At 42.1% G+C, this 8,135-nt stretch overlaps 1 protein-coding gene and 1 long non-coding RNA gene across 3 annotated transcripts in view; one reads left to right on the top strand and one right to left on the bottom strand.

The window, feature by feature from the left end:
* The window catches only part of LOC116703179 (uncharacterized), a 14,669-nt gene extending 11,653 nt beyond the window's left edge, over positions 1-3,016 (bottom strand). Inside the window, exon 1 of the long non-coding RNA XR_004335369.1 lies at positions 3,003-3,016. This is a non-coding gene — a long non-coding RNA (uncharacterized LOC116703179). The remainder of the gene's footprint in view (positions 1-3,002) is intronic.
* A 4,315-nt stretch (positions 3,017-7,331) lies between these two features.
* Positions 7,332-8,135, top strand: part of gng13b (guanine nucleotide binding protein (G protein), gamma 13b) — a 23,092-nt gene continuing 22,288 nt past the window's right edge. Inside the window, exon 1 of one of the 2 annotated variants that reach the window (XM_032537803.1) lies at positions 7,332-7,786. The gene's annotated coding sequence lies outside the window, so the exon portion shown is untranslated. The remainder of the gene's footprint in view (positions 7,787-8,135) is intronic. The other variant, XM_032537802.1, reaches the window with a different exon arrangement.

The following is an 8,135-nucleotide window of genomic DNA, read 5'->3' as shown; positions in this document are numbered from 1 at the left end:
AGCTATTTGGTCAGTAAAATTAATTTGCAACAGTGAGTCTAACCTAGTGAACTCAGCTTCAAGGTTTGCGCGCATTAGAGCAGAATAGTATGATATTGCTCCTATTAAAACCTTCCATCGCGTCCCAAAAATGTCCTGGGGTCTTCTACAGAGCCAACATTAATATCGGCAAATATCTGGAATTCTGCTATAAAATGAGTGATGTAGGATTCATTTTTCAGTAAAGAAATATTAAAGCGCCATCTAGCTCCATGTTGAGACAGACGGTCTTGGGTGACGCAGAGGACCCCTTCATGGTCAGATAATGCCATTGGAAGTAGCCTCGCTTTAACAATTGAATAAAATAATGGAGGGGACGCAAAAAGAAAATCTACTCTGGAAAAAGATTTATGTCTACCTGAGAAAAATGAATCATCTTTATTCTTTCTTTATTAACTGCACGCTAAACATCTACAAGCCCCAAGCTGCTGGCCCATGATTTCAAAGCATTTGTGGCTTGTGCATGAACCCCAGTGGCGTTTGCGTTCGACCGATCAATATTTGGGTCCCATACAGCATTGAAGTCCGCATCAACAACAAAAGAACAGTCCGTTAACTCCAGTATTTGATGGTTGAAGGGTACCACTGGCATCCAAAAACTGGCATCAAAAATGTTAGGCGCATGAGCTGACACAAGTGCAATTTTCCTAAAACTATACTCGATTATAGAAATCAGGATTCTGCCTATGTGGTCCGACCAAAAGGACAAAACGTTTAATGGAGAGATTGACAACAATGGCCACTCCTTTTGTTTTCGAGCCCGCTGAGGAGGATGCAATTGCATGATCGTAGATGACGGAATCCGTCTGTAGCAAATGTGTCTCTTGTAATAATGCAATGTCAACATTTCTCTTTTCAAGTAAGGTTAAGGTGCTTGCTCGCTTGTGAGCTACATTCAGACCACCACAGTTCCAAACTAAAAATGTAAGCTCACCCATTATCAAAAAGTTGCGTTCTACATAAAAGTTGACGTGGAAAATCAACATGCTACTGCCTTTCACTTCGCTAAATCCGAACAATATTGCATCCAAAGTTAAGTCCCTCAACACACGGAACATGTAAGACACAGAACAAAAACAGAGAGTGACACAAAAGGGAAAGCGAGAGGAGGGGGAGAAACATAGCCAGAAGGCTAACACTCGAAATAGGTCTGTGATCGTGATTTGACACAGGGCTTGCTAGTGAGCTGTGAGCGCCGTTCCTGCTGTTGTATTTTTGATAGTTCTCCCCTCTCCACATTTTTCCTTTGGTCCTGGGATGTGTTTCTATATCCCAGTGTAGTGTTTTTTAATTGTTTAAATATGAATTAAATAAAAACATTTGATCACAAAAAAAAGAAAAGACTCGGGGCAGCAAAAAGGAACATCAGCCCAGAGTTACCTGGTTGCAACTGGTTCTGATCTAACTTGACTTTAAATATAAACGCAGTTCTCATCAACAAAAACTGGGGGGGAAAAGCACAAGATAGCAAGCACATTGGAAAGGAGATTCCACCCTAGTGGTGTCCTAACCAACCTGTGGATGCTATATTAAACCTGACAGATATGTCATTCAAAAACACAGTCTCTGTATCATATCAGATAACAATGAAATAACAATAACGATAAAACTAGAACACGTTAAGAGATTAAGACAAACTAAGACTCCGTGTTCATCAGGCAGTTGTTTTGATCCTGATCCTGTTCCATCATAGCCTCCTTAGTGGAGGTGAAAGCTCTGTCCTGGGAGCCTTCCTTGATCTCCAGTGTTGCAGGGTAGAGCAGGAAAAAATCCAGACACTTGACTCGTGCTCAGGTCCAGGTACTCGAGTCCATGGTTTGATAGAAGGCTTGGCGCCGCTTGACCGTGAAGTTGCTGTCGTCCAGGGAAAAGCGAATCTTTCTGTCCCCGACTATGGGGGAATGTTTCCGCGCAGCCTGTAGGATCGCCTGCCTGTCTGTGTCTGAGGACGTTGAAAATCAGCGTGCAATCAGTAGTGGTGGTCTTCTTTGGGCTATCACTGTAAATTAGGTGGGCTCTCATAATCTTGATCTGAACATCTGCCAATTTCGGAAGCCACTTAGCAAGGGAGCGCGAGAGATAATGAATGGCATTGGAGCCTTCTATTGCCTCTTTCAGGATGGCAATGGATGCATGGATAGCAGTTAGCCTTTGGTCCTTGTCGATCCCCATCTGTTGAATCTGAGGCCGAATCTGAGAAAAACATGGCTTGGGGTAGCGTGTCTGTTTCTCGAGTAACGCCTCTACAATTGCGCTTGTATTGCCACGTTGGGTTTTTTGTTCTTGTTTGCCATTCTGCTTTAAATGTCTCTATTGAGCACAAAGTGATAGAATATCGGAGTTAGAACCATGAAAGACAACTATTTAGCAAAATTGGGCCAGGAGCTATAACTTTAGCCGCCATCTTTGTCGAGCCAATCACGTGACTCCCCATTTTAGAAAAAATAAATAAATATATATATATATAACACACCATCCTTTGAATACTTACAGAGGAATTAATAATAGAGATCAGACTACTACACAAATACTTTCCCTTTTCAATTAAATTATCCCAGGCTGCACCTGTTAGCCATTCAATACAATTTCAAAATGAGACACAGCTGTGGACAACACGGATTGAACACAATGATAAACAATAAACAAAAATAAACATGCCTTGATAAAACCAATTACCAAGCCTACCTAATCTAAAATACCAGGTGCCAGTAAAAAACAGCCTGATTTCTTCTATTACATCCAAAAAGGAGCCCCACACTCTTCTTAAAATATATTCTCTCCCCATTACCGTGTATGTAACATGTTCAAATGTAGCTATTTTTGTCATCATCCATTCAATCCATTCCTCAAAACAACATGGGCCAATCAGTTTCCAGTGTCTAAATATTATTCTACACCCTGTTATTGTGGCCTATTACTGTAAGCCATCAGTGTGTATGTGAGTGATACAAAGTCTTGCCAACAGAACATCTTCCTGCTTTTCCCATTCTGGTGCCATGGCATGAATTTAGCATAAGTACATCTGAAGCTGAGCATCACAGTTCTCAAATTGACCTTCTGCCTTCTGCTCTTGGGAATCACTAGTGTCAAGAAAAGAAGAAAAAAAACTCTTGAAAGTTGTTTCTAGGACAGTGAGAGAGCCAATTTCCAAGTCATTTCACACCTTCTGTGAAAGTGGTTGACCGCCCCTGCTCCCAGTATGCACTCTGGCTCAAGCAGTACAGAAAAAGGGGGGATAGGGGGGCTATAGAAAGTGGCAGACCAGGAGTAGTTTCATCTAGCCAGCATCCTGGTATCTCTACTCTCTGAGATGGGCACAGCTCTTAATGGAGCCTGTAAAGTGTCTATATATCTAATGACTAAAATATCTGACAGTGGGGGGGGATATATCTTACAGTGGGGGGAGGGGCGCGTGTGTAATGTCATTTTTTACATTTATTCCATCTAAATCTCTCAGTCTCTGTTTTTGCAGCTTCCATCCTGATAAATGAATAGTTAACTAATGTTATTCACGCTCAGAAAACAAAAACTGTGTTCTAGTTTAAAATGTTTTTTAATTGTGTAGGGTGGGTTTGTCATGTAAATGGGTACTGTTTTTACTGTTACTGTTTACTGTACTGTAAGGTTAAAGGTCAGGGGTCATCTTGAGCACAATGGACACTACAATGGGGGGTGGGGGAGGGACTCCTGAACTCCTTACTCGAGTGAGAAATCAATGGACTGAAACCAGATTTGTGTCTTGGGACATTAACAGTACTGTGTGCCTTCAACCTGCACTCGCTCTAATGGCCAGCGGGGGCAAACTCCACTGGTTGCAAAAAGAAGTCTGTCAGCATAGAAGTCTATGGGAAAATGACCCTGCTTCTCAACTGATTCCTTACCCCAGTAAACTCTTTACGGTATCAATTGTAATTTTAAGTCTTCTCTAATACAGCATGATGTTCATTTTGTAATTACGGTCCAATTTAAAAAAAAAAAAGATAAAGCAAGGGATGTTTTAGGGCGTGGCTACACACTGACCTGTTTTTCAGGACTAAGGCTCACCATGGCGCTGCATACATTGAATTAGCTGTGAACTTGTTTTTGAGTGTTTTCTTCTTACAACTTTGACCCTCTCTGTTCTTTTAGTCCATGGAAGTTAATTGGACTAAAAATGTTGCCTAAAAAGGTCTTGTTGAGCATTAGGTTGTACTAAAAGACACTAAGGAGGCGGCTGTTCATTTCTTCCGGTAAAGTTTTAAGCCTGTTTCTTGCACAAAATTAGCATTCCAATTAATATATTTATGTAAAATACGAATGCACCTTGCTAACCAAGCTAGCACTAACGTTAGCTGGTAACTTAACTTCAAACTCCAGTCTCTTGTCCAAATGTTGTCACTTCTGGCTTCAAGAAAAACAGTACAGTTACCAGGTGGTCTACTGTTGCCAGTCTTTATGCTAAGCTAAGCTAAGTGGCTGCTCGCTACAGTTGCAAATAAACCGCACAGAATGGAATTAATGTTCTTGTACCAGAAAGTGAATAACCGTATTTCCTTTAAAACACATAATCTAAAATTTTAAGCAGTTGTTCCTTAGAATGTATGGTAAGTCTTAAGTTTAGACTTTAAATTTGAGTCCAGCGTCCTGTCATACTGCAAGACATCTCCTGACAGATGGTGCCAATTTACTCAAATCTCCTGATTCAGTACAGAACCGATTTTTGAGATGGCCAGTTTGGGCCCAACACCAGGCTGAAAGTCATTTCACAATACAATACAAAAAATAATTACTAATAAAAATGCACACAGAGCTAGACAACAGTTGCACATATAGTACAAAAGAAGAAGACATATCAACAGCCATTAAATCCTCAGATCCAGATCTTAACTGGCAAACTGATTTTGCTTTAGGAACAGGATAGACTGATGTATGAAAGAGTTCTTAAGCCTGTTGTATCATAATTTAGGGACTCTAAATCGCCTGTTAGAAGGCAGAAGATGAGACATGCATGGTGTCAGATAAGATGCTGTTAGCGAGCCTGAGCGTGCTCTTCTTGTGGATGGTTTGAAAGAAGTGTGCAACATGTCGACCAATGATCTTAGCGTAAACTTTGAGTTGATTGTATAATTTAGATTTAAGTTCAGCAGTGCAGGTTGGGGGGGGGGGGGGGGGGGGGGGGGGGGGGGGGGGGGGGGCAGTGAGAGATGTTGGTTGGGCTTCAACTACTAGTGTTCAGTTAGATTTTCCGTGGCTGATAATGTGCCTTTGCCTGTGCCCAGTGGGGGATCTGGGGGTATTCCCCAAGGAAATTTGGAGTGTGACACACTTAATTTTCTGCATTCTGATACATTGTATGCACCAATTTATGGTGGAAACATATTATCTACATGAAGGAAAGAGGTGACAATTCAAAAATAACAAAAAATATGGCATAGGCTTTGCAGTGCTGTGAGTGGGCTTTTACATCAGGGACCTGGGCCCTGGTCCGAGTACACTTGACACCATGTCCAGTTCGTTTGATGAGTGTGAACATGATCCGTGCCCAAGTCCGCTTGAAAAGGTAGTCTCAGTACAGTTCATTGCCCCCCCACTACAATCTACTATATAGTAATATACACATAATCTGTAGTGATTTTTTACCCCGGGGTTTCACGTGTGAGTTTCTGTTTTCCTTATTCATCTATCACTGTTCATGCTATCTGGTAGTTTTTTCTTGTTTATTAAAAACAAACTGCTGATGCTGTTGTTGGAAACTTGAACTGATCACAGCGCCTACATCTTCAATTTGTATACTTCAGCCAGTACTTTTTACCTGACATGTCTTTCAGTTTATACACTTCAAATGACCATAACAGTTTTCAGGACACTTTAATTCATCTACGCTTTGACTGACGTTTCAACTCCTTTCAGTGCTCCATACCATTGAATTTTTCAGCTTATATTTGAGCACTTTCACTTCAGTGATACCACAACTTCACTCAGTACAGAGATTACAAAACTGCAAATGCAGTTATTTCAGAAAACATAGCCTTCTAGTTTAAGGTAAAATTTGTCGTTCCTTTTAAGTTCTCTATAGATACTGTATATATTTCTTTTATTTGCCAAGCACATTTACACATACGAGGAATACATCCTCTGCATTTTACCTATCCTAACTAATTAGGAGCGGTACACAGATCAACATAATTAAATTCAACAAACTACACCTGCACAACACCGTTGTTGTGACTACGTCGCTGTTGTTGAATCAAGCATTTGCCCCTCTCAATAGGACACCTGAACAGATGGAAATGAATGAGACGCGTGCTGCTGGATTAATGAATTGTGCTGGTGCATGCATGCATTGAGATTTCTGTTGAAACTGTAAGTCATGGAGGTTGGGAGAGTAAAACATATAACATTCTTATTACCCTTTAATGGTCCCGCTCAGATAAAAGCAATGGACACATTTATTATTTTTTTGCTTTCTTTAGTTACTCTGGGTATTCTGGTCCAATTTACAGTAAAATTAGGCTACATATTCAACAATAGAGAGACAGATCTTTATTGTCATTGTGCTCAGAGTGCAACGACAAACTGTTTAGCAGCTATTCAACAGTCCGCATGAAAGTAAACAAGAACAACAAATAAAATATGTAAAATAAGTAGAACAAAGACAAATATAGAAAATATGAATAATAGCAAAATATATGCATGTTTTTGAAATAGTAAAACAAGTGTACACATAAATCGGTATACGTGTTTCTTCATTAAACTGTCGTAGACAACACCATTAAAGGCAATTCAAAGGTCACACAGGCAGACAGACTGTTAGCACACAACAATACAATCACTGAATCAGCAATTTCACTGTACACACCATGAACAGTCAAACAAGCTCCTGCTACTCTTCTGTGGTCTCAAATGCATGTGAGATCAGACAGTGTTCCCCCCTGCAGCTGCACTGAGAACCGAACTCGGCCTTTTGCAAATGGAACTATAAGTGGCCATATTAGGGCAGAAATCTGGCAATAGGGGGCAAAAAGTGTCCCCACACGCACACAGACACGCACGCGCGCACACACGCACGCACGCTCACACACACACACGCATGCAGTGAAGACAGTTTAAAATCCTGCTAAGACAGCCCCCCCTCCTCCTCTTCCCTCCCTCCCTCCCTCCCACTCTCCTCAGCCTCGCCAACTCTCTAACCGCATCCTCAGGGAACTCTCGCTCTCTCTCTCTCTCTCGCACAAACACACACACACACTCACACACATACACACACTCTCTCTCTCTTTCTAACAAACACGCGTGCACACACACACGCGCGCGCTCGCGCACGCCCGGAAGCTCATATAGGAGGCTCCCAGCAGAGAAGCGGCGGAGCGCGCACCGGACCAGCTCGTTAACTTGCTATGTCCCCTCCCCTCATTCTTCAGCTTCAGCAGCAGCCAGACATCGACCTACCGGCTAAAGAGAGGCTCCTCCACCTCCAGCACTCCAGACAGACTTAGACTGGTCGTCATCGTCTGTTTTTACTCCGGAGACTGCGGATTTTGTCCCTGGTTTATTTCCCAGAGGATAGGCTACTGAGAGTGCGCACCGCCTCCCCGAGACAAACTAAGTGTACGGACATTAAGTCTGCTGTTATATTTATTTTATAGCTGGGGACTCAAATCCTCTAGCATTGTGTCGGTCCAGCCGTCCTCTCTTCCACCCCCCCTCCGGTTTAACTGCACCGGTCAGACTTGGAAAGAGCAACAGCCTCCACCGGCGCATCAGTGAGGTAAGAGATGCGCCTGCATGTCTGTTTTAGTCACATTATGCAATTATAATACTCATTCACCGTGCCTGTTGGACCAACACAGTGCTGTAATATCCTAATAAGCCTACAGGCCTTTCTGCAGCAATAATAACTTCGCGTTAGATTCAACATGGGCATCAAAAAGGCTCGAAAATCCATTTCTTTGAGTGTAATTTGACTATAGGCTACTGTATGTGCAGGTTTATATGGGCTCACCTGTTTATTTTTGTGTGTGCACTTCACAAAGTGCAACAATCTGGGTGGACGATTTCACACTTTGTGCTGTCTGCATCCAGCCTCCCAACACACACACACACACACACACACACAC

The sequence above is a fragment of the Etheostoma spectabile genome, chromosome 15 (genome assembly GCF_008692095.1).
Source record: "Etheostoma spectabile isolate EspeVRDwgs_2016 chromosome 15, UIUC_Espe_1.0, whole genome shotgun sequence".
Lineage (NCBI taxonomy): Eukaryota > Metazoa > Chordata > Actinopteri > Perciformes > Percidae > Etheostoma > Etheostoma spectabile.
Note: the sequence above shows the minus strand (reverse complement) of the source record. Positions and strands in the feature narration are given on the sequence as shown.